This window comes from Microcaecilia unicolor, chromosome 3, assembly GCF_901765095.1.
Source record: "Microcaecilia unicolor chromosome 3, aMicUni1.1, whole genome shotgun sequence".
Taxonomy (NCBI): domain Eukaryota; kingdom Metazoa; phylum Chordata; class Amphibia; order Gymnophiona; family Siphonopidae; genus Microcaecilia; species Microcaecilia unicolor.
The window spans coordinates 288,864,537-288,879,452 of NC_044033.1; the positions used below are offsets into that span (position 1 = coordinate 288,864,537).

The following is a 14,916-nucleotide window of genomic DNA, read 5'->3' on the forward strand; positions in this document are numbered from 1 at the left end:
ATAAGCATTAATATAAAGTTTTGAATTAATACACTATTCAGATTGATCTTATGGTGGACATACTAGGACGGTGGACCTGACTCCTCCCAGGACCGTTTGTCTGCCCCACCTCCTGAGGCAGCCTCTTTAGCTCTCGGGGAGCCTCTTTCCCTCCCCTCTGCACACAGTGATCCTTCCCCCTTCTCTTTTTATTAATTCTAAATATGTACATTTTAGCTTCATTTTTTACCTCCCCCTTCCCTTAGCCTTCTTTACATATGTTTTCATTTTAAAGATTATTTAAATGTATGTTCAAAAAGATTTAATTTTATATAAAAGTTTGATTTTCACATGGGTATCCTGTGTTTTCATGGCGATGCCCATGGTTGCCCTATCTGATATCAAGGTTCTGAGGCTTACACACTAGTTTTCTACTCACTATGAAGAGCAGAGGGAGGGATAGAAGTGCTGCCACTATGCCCTGTCTGATGCATTTGTCACCTGCAAGGTTTACAAGTATTCTCACAGTAGCACCACATGCTGAATCCAGGGCTGGTGTGATCCCTATGTGTCTCATCCGCATTTCCCTGGAAACATTTACTCACATACACTGGACACAGCAGGTAGGCCAAAGGGCAACAATATCCACACCCTACTAAACCCACTGTGCAAATGTGCACCCTACACAGACCACAAGATCAAATGCCTGAGCCCACAAAAACCTGAGAGCAATCTGCTCAGGATCTTTCTCACAGAGGCATGTCACAGAACAGCTCCCACAGATGGGTCTGTGGTACAAAGAAAAATATTTACTGCTAGAAGTTGGTACAGCTGATGCAGTGGGACTTGAACCCAGTTCTGTAGTTTCAGAGGCTGCTGTGCTAACCACTAGACTGGACTTCAAGCTTTTCATTGAAAGAACACAAGAACACTGCATTGTTAGGTAGGACACATCTCTGTGAAGTATCATAGAGGCAGGGCCGCCGAGAGACTGGGCCGGGCCCGCCCCCCCCCCCCCCCGAGGTCACCGCCGCCGCCACTTCCCCCCTGAGGCCGCCGCCACTCCCCCCCCGCCCCTCTCCGTCCGCCACCGGGCCAAGCCCCCCCGCATTGAAATCACAGCGCCTCTCACCTCTGTGTGAAAGCGCTGCAGGCAGCAGCAGATCGCCTCCCTTCGGGCCTCCTTCCCTCCCTGTGTCCCACCCTCACAGAAGTTACGTCAGATGAGGGCGGGACACAGGGAGGGAAGGAGGCCCGAAGGGAGGCGATCTGCTGCTGCCTGCAGTGCTTTCACACGGAGGTGAGAGGCACTGTGATTTCAATGCAGGGGGCCCGGCCCGGTGGCAGACGGTCGACGACGGAGCCAAGGGCGGGTGGGTGGGACTTCAGCACCGGGCACTCCTTGGAGGCCCAGGCCCGGGGAATTTTGTCCCCCCTGCCCCCCCTCTCGGCAGCCCTGCATAGAGGTGCTGTGTGCAGGAGCAGGATCCCAGTGTAGAGTATGCAAACACCTTCTCTAAATCCCAAATGACAAATGTAACCAAACTTGAGCATTGTTTATAGTGAGTGCAAGAATCGGCACCACATTTTAAGCTATAGATGCCATCTATAGAATAGTGCATACCATGCCAAAATTTTAGGCATGAGGATTTACACCAACTGAAACCAGGTGCAAATTCTTATGATCCCCCAATTTCTATAATACTATGCACATCTTTATAAATACCCCTGATTCACACATGCTCTTCCCATAGTCACACCCCCTTTTCAGTTACGCACTAAGAAATTTATGCACGCATCTTTATAGAATACGTGTAGCAAGTTGTGCACATAAATCCAAATTGGTGCCAATTAGCACCAATAATATAATTGATTGCTGGCACCCAATTACTGGTGCAGATTGTCTCGTTATGCAATTACATCGTTATGCAATTACATTGCATGTGGAATTTAGGCGTACACCCAAAGTTATGCAGGGCCGCCAAGAGACTGAGCTGGGCCTGGGGCAGGGCCGCCGCTGTTGCCGGGCCCAGAGCAGGGCCGCCGCTCCCCCCAGGATCGCCACTGCCCCCCCCCCAGTATCGCCACTAATGCCGCCACACCTTGGCTGGTGGGGCTGCCGAGGCCCCGCCAGCAGAAGACGTCTTCCTCCAGCGCTGCTTAATCCTCTGCTTCATTGCCTGCCCCTGCAGCTGCTTTTTTTCTCACGTCATGCATGCTCGGTTTCAAAACAGAGCATGCTGCATGCACAGCCTGGGGGCCCAGCAGCCACTTGGCAAGCAGGCAGTGCAGCAGAGAAATGAGCAGCGCTTCCTGTGTTTGGTCCTCCGAGTCCTCCCCAACCCCCAATGGGGGCCTGGCACTGTTTTTCCTGCTCCTGTTGGAATATGATCACCCGGGTCCCGTCAGGAGCAGGAGAGACAGAGAGAGAGACCCTGGCACTGGGTCCCCCCTGGAGACCCGGGCAAGTTTGCTCCCCCCCCTCTAGCTGCCCTGAAGTTGTGCACACAATTTTGAGCACCAAATATAGAGTCTGGCATAGGCGGTCGGTGGCCCAACTGTTTGGGGAGGCTAAAGGGGGCGGGGTTAGGGGTGGGGCCAGGGGCAGAGCTTATATCCATAATTGTCTGACAACACACAGAAAAAAAATAAGTAAAAATTATAATAGTCACAATTAATACCTTTTATTAAATTTAGATATTAGATATACATCATATGTCGAATAAAGTGGTTGCTCAAGGCATATACTAACCATAATCACTCAACTGCAAAACACTTTGCACAACTTTGTGCAAAAACACACTCAGAACCTTACTGTACCATAAATATTACACTGGGCAGAACCTAATACACCAATATACCACCCATATGGAAAATGCAGACCATCAACAATATAAAACAAGGGATCATGTCACAATTCTCATGTCATGTACAGCCACAAAACATCCTTTTAGGGTGGAAATTGACAATGAGCTCCTTTTATTAACAACCAGATAGAGATAACAGTTTTCAAATTTCAAAAATAAACAAAATATAGGAAAACCAAAAGCATTAGGGGCTTATAGCCCATTTAGTTATGTTTAAACAAAAGAGTCAGAGTCAGCACCTACCTCTCTTGAAATCCAACGTGCTCTGCGTGCCACAATTTCCTCTTGAATTATTATGGTATGGGTTTTGGAGATGCCGACTGAATGGGGCCTTCTCGATGTGGTCAGGGTGCCAGGTTATCTTCGGGCCTGTTAAGGCCATTTCGGGAAGGTGATCCGAGGACCGGAGAGCGGGAGGAGCGCCAGAAGGAAGGAGCGCTGCAAGAGGGAATGCGGGAGGAAGTGGCATCGCTGTTTTGGGCTTTGGAGGGGTTCGGGTAGGGACAAGGTTGCTGGGCTGCTGGTGGTAAAGGAGCTGCGGGGAGCAGTGCTAATTTTTCCAGGGCTGGCATTTGAAGCGTCCGTGCGTCGTCGGTTCGGGCCATTTCTGTGGGGAAGTGGTGACCGGACGAGGTGACGCCAGAAGGGAGGAGCGTTGAAAGAGAGCCGCTGCAGGGGGCTGCACCGAGTTTTTCGGGGCTTGGAAGCGCAGGTAATCGTTGGGCCGATTCATCCAGATGAGCCAGAAGATTTGGAGGCAGAGCGTGTTGGGCTGGCGTTGCGTCGGGGAATCAGACTGCTGCAGCGGCTGGGGAGGCTTAGCCTCCCCAAGCCTCTTATACCGGGCGCCTATGTCTGGAGATTAATGTTTAAAAACAGAGTTGATAATTAGTGACTTGCTGAGAATTTAATTAATGCTAAATACTGTCCGGCCACTATTGAAAGAAAGATAACCAGCTGGGAACGGCCCTGAACAAGAGGTTGTCAGCTGAATGAAGGTAGGGTTACCATATGGCTCCAGAACAGCCGGGTTTTACTTCCATTGCTTTCAATGGAAGTAAAACCCGGCTGGCTCAATCCGTCCTCCTTTTTCTGGAGCCATATGGTAACCCTAAATGAAGGCAATGGAGAGTGTAAGGAATAAACAAATTATTGAGACAGGAGGGAGCTGAGGGCAGAGAGAATTTGTGAAATCTGCCCCTAGGGGGCTCACAATCTAAGTTTTTGTACCTGGGGCACTGGAGGATTAGGTGACTTGCCCAGGGTCGCAAGGAGCTGCGTATGCCTTGTAGCGCTATAGAAATGCTAAATAGTAGTAGTAGTGGGAATTGAACCCAGTATACCAGGATCAAAGCCCACTGCACTAACCATTAGGCCACTCCTCCTGTAGAGGATAGCCATGCCTGGACTTTTGTGAAATGCATTGTGTTATACTTTGACTGCATAGCTCATGAATTGCTAACTTAGACAAGCCATTGTAGCCTGCAGTCTGTAAGGTGAGAGTTGCTTAAAAAATGCAGCTTGATAGATGAAGCTCAGCCCCTGCAGTGTATGGGTACTTGCACACTCCTTTCCTCAGTGCAAGGGAACTGAACAAGTGCATTAATGGACGTATAGAAGCTGGAAACTCAGGGATAGTTTTTTGCTATAAATATTATACTCTGCTGTGTCTTTGCTAAGGAAACAGGCTGTTAGAGTACTGAAAGCTTTGCACCAAGAATAGTGCTGGAGGGTGCTGGTGTGACAAGATAAGAGTGTGGCTTGGGCCGGGTTAGAGTTGAGCTTGGGATGGGTTCTGCTTTTGACATGTGCTTATCAATATAACTCCTTTTATGGTAGGTGAAATGAACTTGAGCTGTATGTTAAAGTTAGGTTTCGATTCCCTGAATGCTGTGCAATGTCTTATGAACTGAATGCCCATGTCTGCAAATGTATACCTATAAATGTATGTAACAAATAAGGAAGGACACACACAGTCTTCCTGGGGCTACTCAGAGCTGTGTCTTGCTAGCAATAAAGCTCTCTTGCTTTGAGATCTGTTGTGTCAGTCTCCTGATTTCACTTGCTCAGAATTCCTGTTACATTTCTGGCGAGCCAGCCAGGAGTACTCCGGGACGAGGATTTTCCTCCGCCCTCGCAGCACGGCCGCTCCGGGACTGGCGGCCCCCTTTCCGGTTGGCCAGTGAGTGCGCACCGCTGAGTTCAGCGTCTGGCCGCGGCGAGGGGACCGCACAGGGCCGGTCGGCCTACACAAGGGTGAGAGATCCTAGCAAGACAGCCTTTTCAGGTCTCCGGAGACGAACTCTGAACCCAGTCAACAGTGTCCTCCATCGGAATCAGGCGAGTATACTCGGGGTATCTGACCGGCCCGTTAAAGGGCCGAAGAGGGGCCTGATCACCCCCTTACCGGGTGCCGAGTACGGACTAGGTCCCGAAACTCACCCGAGACAGGGCGGACCTGGGAGGACGGGTTTCCTGTTGTGGCTGAAAGAGAGAGAGTGGCCTCGCATTTCCAGATCAGGCGACCGCATTCTGGTCGGGGCGAGTGTTGACCCTTCTGTGTCTGGTGGAATGGGACCCCTTACCCCTCCACCTACCCTTTCCCCTTTTCTCTGTCTACTATCCTTTTGTACGCAGGCAGGATGGGCGGGGGTGGGTCCACACCGCTAGACCTAATGACCGAAAACTTTAGTGAAGTGTTCGACCTGAAATCGTGTACACAAGCAGGCATGATTCAGAGATGCCAGATAATGTGGCCAGGCTTAGGGCAGTTAGTTGATTGGCCGCCTACGGGTAGTTTTGAGTACGAGCGGGCGGCCAGTGTATACAACATAGTTATTGTCAAGGGAAACCCCGGCTGTCCCGAGGACATACCATATATTAATGGGTGGCTCCAAGTCATCCGAGAGCCTCCCCCTTGGGCACAGAGAGAGGTAGAGGCCGCGGCACTAGTTATGATGGCCCAAATTCAGAAAAGGGGAAAAATTCTGAAGAAGAACATCCAACCCCAAGCTGCAAAGACTGGGACTACCATAACAGCGGCCCTGAAGGTCTCAGAGCCCAGGCCCAGTGCCCCTCCCATACTGCCAGACCCTGAAGTGGACGACCTACCCACGACACAGCCTCCACCCCCTATGTCTATAGCCCCGTTTACCCGGATCTGCCAGCGCCCTTAGGCCGGACCGTCTGCCGGGTCGAATCCAGCTCAGAGGAGTCAGAATTGGAAGCAGGACCGGCGGACTCTGCGGCCAGTGCCCTAGATAGACCCGGCCCCAGCGAACCTAGTGCCAAACCCAAGAGAACGAGGCAGACTGAATTGGAACTTCTGACGGGTAGTAGGGCCCCCAGCCCAGACAGTCAGGGAGTCACCGAACTGTACCCCATCCATCAAACCCGAATGCGGACGGAACCCCCCGTGACCCCCTTGTGGTCACCTTCTACACCCATGTGCCCTTCTCCACTGCTGATCTCTTCAATTGGAAGATGCACGGACCTCGATACGACGAAAAACCAGAACAGATGATAGATATGGTAACCAGACTTTTTACAAGCCACAACCCCAACTGGGCCGACATCAGACAACTGAGCGCGTATCTCCTAACCACTGAGGAAAGGCGCCAAGTGCAACAGAACATGGAAGATGTGATAAAAGCGGCGGCTGCCCTGCAGGCCCAGGACCCTGCCCCACTGCTCTGAGACCTTGCCCCGACGGCTGATCCGAAGTGGAGCCATAATACGACTGAGGGGCGGGATAATATTGCCAAGTACCAACAGGCATATATTGCGGCCCTGAAAAAGGGCAAGAAAAAGATTACTAACATGAATAAGATCCACAACGTGAGCCAGAAAAAGGACGAAAGTCCCGGAGACTTCCTCGAACGACTGATGGACGCCTATCAAACCCACAGTCCGTTCGACCCCGAGGATCCCGCGAACCGCCAGATGGTAGCGATGAGTTTCGTTAGCCAGTCCGCCCCGGACATCCGGAGAAAGCTACAGAAGACAGAGGGCTTCGAAGGCATGAGTCTGAGCCAGCTCAAGGCCATGGCTGACCGAGTGTTTGGCAACAGGGATCAGGAAGAACAGAAGGAAAAGAGTAGGAGAATGCGTGAGAAAGCATGTCTCCTAGCTGCCGCACTGGAAGAGGCCCGGCCGAGAAGTTGGGGAACGGCAACACCCAATAGAGGAGGGAGACCCGGAGGGAGTCAAGGGAAACACGCCCCCTTGGGAAGGAATCAGTGCGCGTATTGTAAACAAGAGGGACACTGGAGGGCCGAGTGCGAGCTGAGGCGGCAGAGCCAAGGCGAAAGACAGGACGTGAATCGCCCTCCTGACAGGTCAGGTGGACCACGAACCCCACGAGGGGGAGGCAGAGGCCGGGGCCGCGGACGAACTGAAAACCAAGAGTGGCAGATGGCCTTGGAGGCGACTGAGGAATTCACAGCATGAGGAGACCGGGGGGGGGGGGGGGGAGGGGGAAGAGTCCCCACTGACCCCCCTGGTGGAAATCCATGTGGGGACAAAACTCATGAAAGCCTTGCTGGATTCCGGGGCCCAGAGATCTGTCATCACCACAGCAATAGCCCCCCTAACCAAAGAAACCATACCGATTATGGGAGCCTCAGGAAAGTCCCTCACGGCACCGCTCCTGTGGGAGCGCCAGATCCAGATCGGAGGGAAGACCGTTTCCCACCAATTCATACATGTACCCAGCTGTCCAGTTCCCCTGATCGGACGGGACCTGCTATGCAAACTTCAGGCTACTCTGAAATTCAAACCTTCTGGCGAGGTGGAAGCCACCTTCGAGGAACAACCAATAACACTCATTTGTCCCATTCAGGAGGAATGGAGACTTCATACCCCCTTGATTACTGGGGTAGCCGACAGCAGGTACTCCCAAGACACAACCCCAACAGAGGAGGCATCTCATGGAAAAGGTACCAGGAGTATGGGCGGAATCAAATCCCGGAGGACTGGCCATAAACGCCACCCCTATCTGGATTGAACTGAAACCGAATGCCCAAGTTGTAAATCAGGCCCAATACAATATACTGTATGCAGCCCGACACAGTATGCAATCTCACTTGCAGAAGCTACTTCAGCAAAAGGTCCTAAAGCCAACCAGATCTTGGAATACTCCGCTGTTGCCTGTCAAGAAGCCAGGCACCACAGAATACAGGCCGGTCCAAGACCTGAGGAAGGTCAACAGTCAAGTTATGGACATAGTCGCTTTAGTACCCAACCCATATTCCATCCTGGCTCAGGTGCCTGCCCAAACCAAATGGTATAGCGTCATTGACTTGAAAGATGCTTTCTTCTCAATACCGCTTGCTACAGACTGCCAGCAGTTCTTTGCTTTCACGTGGGAAGATATGCAGACTGGGATCAAGCAACAATATACCTGGACCCGTCTCCCGCAAGGATTCAAGAATTCGCCTACTCTGTTTGGAGAACAACTCGCCCAAGATCTGAAGATGTACCAGATCGAGTATGGGCCGGTTGTCCAGTATGTGGACGATTTGTTGATAGCTCGAGAAACCTACAAGGACTGTGAAACAGCTACTCTGTACCTCCTGAAGACGTTAGAAGCCCAAGGGTACCGGGCAAGCCGGAAAAAGGCGCAAATCTGTGAGATCGAAGTCGACTACCTGGGATTTCGCCTCCGCGAAGGAACCCGGAGGCTCGGCACACCCCGTACCCAAGCCATTTGCGATCAGCCTACCCCAACAAACAAAAAGGAACTGCGGGCACTGCTGGGAGCAGCGGGATACTGCCGCATATGGATCATCAACTTCACTGTCCTGACTCAGGACTTGTACGCCAAACTGAAGGGACCTGAACCCGAATCCCAGATTCTCAGATGGGAGAAGCATGAACTCAAGGCCCTGGCGGACCTGAAGGAAGCCCTTGCATCCCCACCTGCACTAGGTCTGCCAGATGTCACCAAACCCTTCCACCTGTTTGTGGATGAAAAGAAAGGTCTCGCAATCGGAGTGCTGACCCAGGCCTTTGGAATCTGGCAGTGGCATATCTCTCTAAGGGCATGGACAATGTGGCTAGGGGCTGGCCAGGCTGCCTCCGGAGCATCGCAGCCGCATGCCTATTGATCCAGGAGGCCCACAAGCTTACCTTCGGCCAGACCCTGCTTGTGACCACCCCTCACACCGTCCGCGGACTGCTTGAGGCCCACGGACCCAAATGGATGACCAATTCCAGACTAGTAAAATACCAAGCCCTCCTGTGCGAGAACCCGGAGGTGCAAATCCAAGACACTACCAATCTAAACCCTGCAACCCTCCTGCCAGCACCCGAAGCAAGGACCCATAGGCGCCCGGTATCGAAGGCTTGGGGAGGCTAAGCCTCCCCAGCAGTGAGCCAGCTCCCCCCCCTCCCTCCGGATCCGGTCCCGTCCCTCACGTTACCGACCTGACTCTTCGGAGCTCAGCTGTCAGCGCTAACTCTCCCCCGCTGGCGCTGCCGGCATTTGCGCTTTAAAAATGGCCACCGAGACTTCCAGAGGCGGCCTCGCGAGACTTCTGCTGAAGTCTTGGAGGCCGCCCGGTAAGTCTCGGCGGCCATTTTGAAGCGCGAACGCCGGCAGCGCCAGCGGGGGAGAGTTAGCGGTGGCAGCAGGTAGGCAAGATTGCCTGCCCCGAAGAATTTGAAGAGTCAGGTCGGTGTGAGGGACTGGATCTGGAGGGAGGGAGAATTCACCGTAGAACTCGGGAGGGGGTGGCAGGGGAGAGAAGGGAGTCGCAGGGCATTTGTGGATGGAGGGGAGAGAAGGGTCGCTGAGTATAATGGGTTCATGCAGGGCAGGGGAGAGGAGGGTCACCGGGTATGGGTGCATGCAGGGCAGGAGAGAGAGAAGAAATGCTGGACATGGATAGAGGGGAGGGAAGAGTGAGGAAGGAGAGGAGAAAAACTGCACATGGATAAAGAAAATAGGTAGAAGCTGAGGACCAGAAATGAAGAAGAAAGGAGGAAAGGAAAGAAAGAAATGGAAAGGAAGCCCTGGAAACGGAGTTAAGAGGACAGATAGCAGCAGAATCGGATACTGGGCCAGCATGATCAGAAAAACAGTCACCAGACAACAAAGGTAGAAAAAAATAATTTTATTTTCATTATAGTGTTTGGAATATGTCCACTTTGAGAATCAGGTGCTCAACATTAAAAGTTTATATTTATTTACTTATGTATGGCATTTTATCCCACATTAAACATGAATTAGGATGTTTTGTGGCTCTACATGAGAATTGTGATATTATGATCCCTTGTTTCATATTGTTGACGGTCTGCATTTTCCGTATGGGTGGTATATTGGTTATTAGGTTCTGCCCAGTGTAATATTTATGGTACAGTAAGGTTCTGAGTGTGTTTTTGCACAAAGTTGTGCATAGTGATTTTGCAGTTGAGCGATTGTGGTTAGTATGTGCTTTGAGCAACCACTTTATTCTTTGACATATGATACATGTCCAATATCTATATTTAATAAAAGGTATTAATTGTGACTTTTATTTATTTATTTTTTCTGTGTGTTATCAGACAATTATGGATTTAAACTCCACCCCTGGCTCCACCCCTAACCCCGGCCCCTTTAGCCTCCCTAAACAGTTGGGCCACCGACCGCCTATGCAAGGACCCATGATTGCGAGGAGGTAATGAACACTGTCCATTCCAGCCGACCCGACCTCAGGGACCAGCCATGGCATGGAGGAACGACACTGTTCACTGATGGGAGCAGTCAGGTGATTGAGGGAATCAGGAAAGCAGGCTATGCAGTAGTGTCAGAAGACCATGTAATAGAGGCGGTGGCCCTACCCCTGGGGACATCGGCCCAGAAAGCAGAACTGATCGCACTCATCAGAGCCCTCCAATGGGCTGAAGGAAGGATAGTGAACATCTACAGTGACTCCAAGTACGCCTTCCTCACTCTCCAGGTTCACGGGGCATTGTACAAAGAAAGAGGATTCCTAACGGCTGAAGGAAAGGAGCTCGCAAATGCCACAGAAATCTGCCAACTGCTTGAGGCAGTATGGAAACCAAAGAAGGTAGCAGTGATGCACTGCAAGGCCCACACGGGGAGAACGGACCCCATTGCTAGGGGTAATCAGCGAGCGGATGACGCAGCCAAGAAAGCCAGCCGGCTCCCCTACTCCCCTGCACCTGAGACGGTACTCCTGGTCCACATCCCAACAGAGGCACCTACCTACTCTCCGCAAGAAGAAGAATGGGCCCGACAGGAAGGACTGGAGCCCCGTAATGGGTGGTGGATGCTGCAAGATGGACGAATATGGATACCTGAGACCCTGGCCTGTTCAGTAGTCAAGGGAGCCCACGACCAAACTCACTTGGGCAGAGATGCCCTGGGCCAGCTACTTGAGAAAACGTACTATATCAATAAGCTACACTTGTGGACTAAGAATGCCTCCAGCAGGTGCACGACCTGTGCCCAAAACAACCCTCGGACTGGGCCAGGTCCAGCCCCTGGCCTCATACTCCGAGGGACCAGTCCCTTCCAAGTTTGCTAGATCGACTTCACTCACATGCCTCCTGCCCGAGGTTACAAAGCCATCCTAGTAGTAGTATGCACTTACACCGGGTGGATTGAAGCAGTACCTACCAGAACGGAGATGTTGATCCACCAAATCTTACCCTGATACGGTCTCCCCAAGCAAATCAACTCTGACAACGGCCCGGCCTTCACCAGTGAGGTGACTTGACAGCTCAGTACCCGATTAGGCCTTGACTGGAAACTACATTGTGCTTGGAGGCCTCAGAGCAGCGGGGCGGTGGAACGAGCCAATAGGTCCCTGAAGAACCAGTTAGCCAAGCTCTGTCAGGAAGCCAAAGCTAAGTGGCCCGACCTTCTCCCAGTGGCCCTCCTACACCTCAGGTGTACCCCCAAGGCTACGGGTCTCACCCCTTTCAAAATGATGTATGGCAGACCACCGCCCCTACCCTCCTTCCCCGTTTCACTGCAGGTCCAGGGAGAAGGCTCTCTAGTGAAGCAGATGAAGGGCCTACGTGCCACAGTACAGGAGATACAACAGTACACAGAAAGCATAGGCCCCCCTAGTTCTGACTACCCCCATGCATCAGTTCCAGGTGGGGGATGAGGTGTGGGTGAAGGAATGGGATGAGGCAGATTGTCTGAAACCTAGGTGGAGGGGGCCATCTCTAGTCTTGCTAACTACTCCAACTGCTGTTAAAATTGCAGGGAACCCGACGTGGATCCACTGGACCAGGGTGAAACCCGCTTCACGATCCGGCTCCCCTACCGGACAGTGGCTAGTGACGCCCCACCTGGATAACCCTCTTCGACTGACGTTAAGAAGGAGGGAAACTCATGAGTAATTCGGATCACCAAACCTGGAAGTTTGGGAATGGGACCTTTATAGGGCTGATGTTGGTAATAGGGACCGTGATCCTAGCTGTAGTCTTGATGCTACTGGAAAAGCTCGGGTACATCTTCCAGTAAGGCCCCCGAATTGTACCCTCTGCACCAACCAGATGGGTAACCCTGACCCAGAAAACCCGTGGAGATTTTGTATCGGGGGCTTGCTGATTATCGGGGCCGCAATCCTGGCTATCATCCTTTTGGTGTTAAAAGGGCTTGGATACGGTCTCTAACCCCGACCCAAATGTTTTCACTGACGATGGGTACGTGCAGCCACTCCATACTGTGGGTTTTTCTCTGCAACTATCTCCTTGTAACGCGCTCTGACAGCCAGCAGTGCAAACCCTGCACGGCCCCAGTTCGGAGTGGGCGCCACGTGGGTGGAATTATGTTTGTCTCCCATACCTCCGTTCACTGAGAATGCTGGTCGGCCCCACCCACTGTGTGCATTGAGAACAAAAAGAAGTATTGGATAGGCAACCTCAAACCCCATGCATACCAATACGGCTCTGTATGTTACGGTTCTTGCTGCACATGCCCAAAAGGTAAAAAAAACTATCTGTGCTACATATGCGGGACAATGGGGAATGCCCGACGGGGGAGGGAAACAGGACATGTTCCAGGAACAGTTGGTCAAGAAAGCAATCGCACGAGTCACCCAGCTCCCCCGTAAGAAGGGCCCCGGGGGTGCCTCCATATATGATACTGTCCTGCAGTTAACCTCTGATGTTGAAGACACTTTTCAGAGGGGAAAGAACCTGTTTATTGACTTGGCCGTCCATGTAGGCAAGACCCTTAACGTCACTGATTGTTGGATCTGTGGGGGGGCCCTCCTTGGTGAATCGTGGCCCTCCTTGGTGAATCGTGGCCCTGGCGGGGGTCCCCAGTAACCCCAGAACAGTTAGTGGTGTGGAATCAAACCGGGGTCTCTCCTCATACTCACCGGGCACCAAAATGGTCCCTTAGTTCCCTCGTTATAGGCCACGAATGCATAGCCCGGTACCCGGATGCCAACTTTAACAGCCCAGTAGGGGACACCCCGTGCGCATCGACTCTCATTGTTAATGGCTCTCAAATACAATACTGGCCCACGGTTCCTAGCTGGTATCCTAGAAGCTCACCTAACGATTCATGCCATCCTTATAATTTCACGAGCAGTATTATTTTATATAATTGCTCTGGGTCCAACCCCTTTCAAGGTGTTCCCCGTGCAAGGAAATACTGGAATCACCCATCTAACCAGAGTACCCGATTTTGGACAGCCCCTGATGGGTTGTTTTGGATATGCGGATACAGTGCATACTCCAGATTACCTGCCAAATGGTCTGGTTCCTGTTCCCTCGGGATGATCTACCCAAGCTTCTTCCTGTTGCCCCACTCCGCTAGCTTCGAGCTTGGGATCCCTCTAAATGATGACTAGCGACCCCATAGGTCCATATAGATCGGGGGTAAGCAAAAGTGGGACACTGACGAATGGCCCCCTGATTGAATTATTGACACCTATGGTCCCGCGACCTGGGCCCAGGATGGATTGTGAGGATACCGGACCCCTGTTTATATGATAAACCGCATTATCCACCTCCAAGCGGTACTGGAGGTCATCACCAACCAAACCGCTGATGCTATCCAATTAATTGCCAGGCAGCAAAACCAAATGAGGACAGCCATTTATCAGAACCGGGTAGCCTTAGATTACATTCTCGCAGAAGAAGGGGGGATCTGTGGCAAGTGGAACACCTCTAACTGCTGCTTGGCAATTGATGACAATGGGGAAGCACTATTAAACATAGCATCCAATATCCGCAAACTTGCCCACGTACCTGTCCAACGGTGGAAGTCAATGTTAGACGTCAGTTGGTGGGATTCCTTGTTTGGGGGGGCCTGGTGGAAAAAGATGCTGTTCCTTGGGGCCTGCCTGCTGGGAGGTGTTATCTTCCTACCCTGCATAATACCCTGTCTGCTGTCATGCGCCCGTAAAACAGTGGAACGCATTGCTGACCAGAGGGCAGTCGCACAGATTATGTCATTACGAATGTATTCTCCCTTGCCCTTGTCCGATAACAACGATATTCTCCCCACAGAGGCAATATGAGGCCATCGTCCCTGGCGGTGGCAAAGTCCAGCTACAAAGGTGGGGGGGGGGGTACCAATAGGGACCCTTCATCTCAACCCTGGCGAAGAAACCAGCAGCCACCGCAGGGAACTATAATGCCTCCAGGGACTAACGGACTCTCTCTCTTTCTCCCACAGCTGGTTCCCTTATCATCTCTGCCCTCTGACTAGCCTTGTCCGACCATCCGAGACATGCCAGGGTCGAAGGTCTCATCAGCTCCGTGGTCAAAACTGGCAGATTAAGAATGTGATACTTTCCACCTGGAAGGATGATAAAGTATCAAAACCAAAACCCACTTCTCCACTTCCTCCACTCTCTCTCAGTTGATGGCACCCTCATCCTCCCCATTTCATCTGCCCGCAACCTCGGAGTCATCTTCGACTCCTCCCTCTCCTTCTCTGCGCATATCCAGCAGATAGCCAAGACCTGTCGCTTCTTTCTCTTTAACATTAGCAAAATTCACCCTTTCCTCTCTGAGCACACCACCCGTACTCTCGTCCACACTCTCATTACCTCTCGCCTTGACTACTGCAACCTACTCCTTACTGGCCTCCCAC

General features: G+C 51.9%; 1 protein-coding gene across 1 annotated transcript in view; it reads left to right on the forward strand.

Moving 5' to 3' along the window:
• The window catches only part of LOC115466715 (twist-related protein 2-like), a 180,887-nt gene extending 166,222 nt beyond the window's left edge, over window positions 1-14,665 (forward strand). Inside the window, exon 2 of the mRNA XM_030198150.1 lies at window positions 14,497-14,665. The gene's annotated coding sequence lies outside the window, so the exon portion shown is untranslated. The remainder of the gene's footprint in view (window positions 1-14,496) is intronic.
• Window positions 14,666-14,916: the final 251 nt, after the last annotated feature.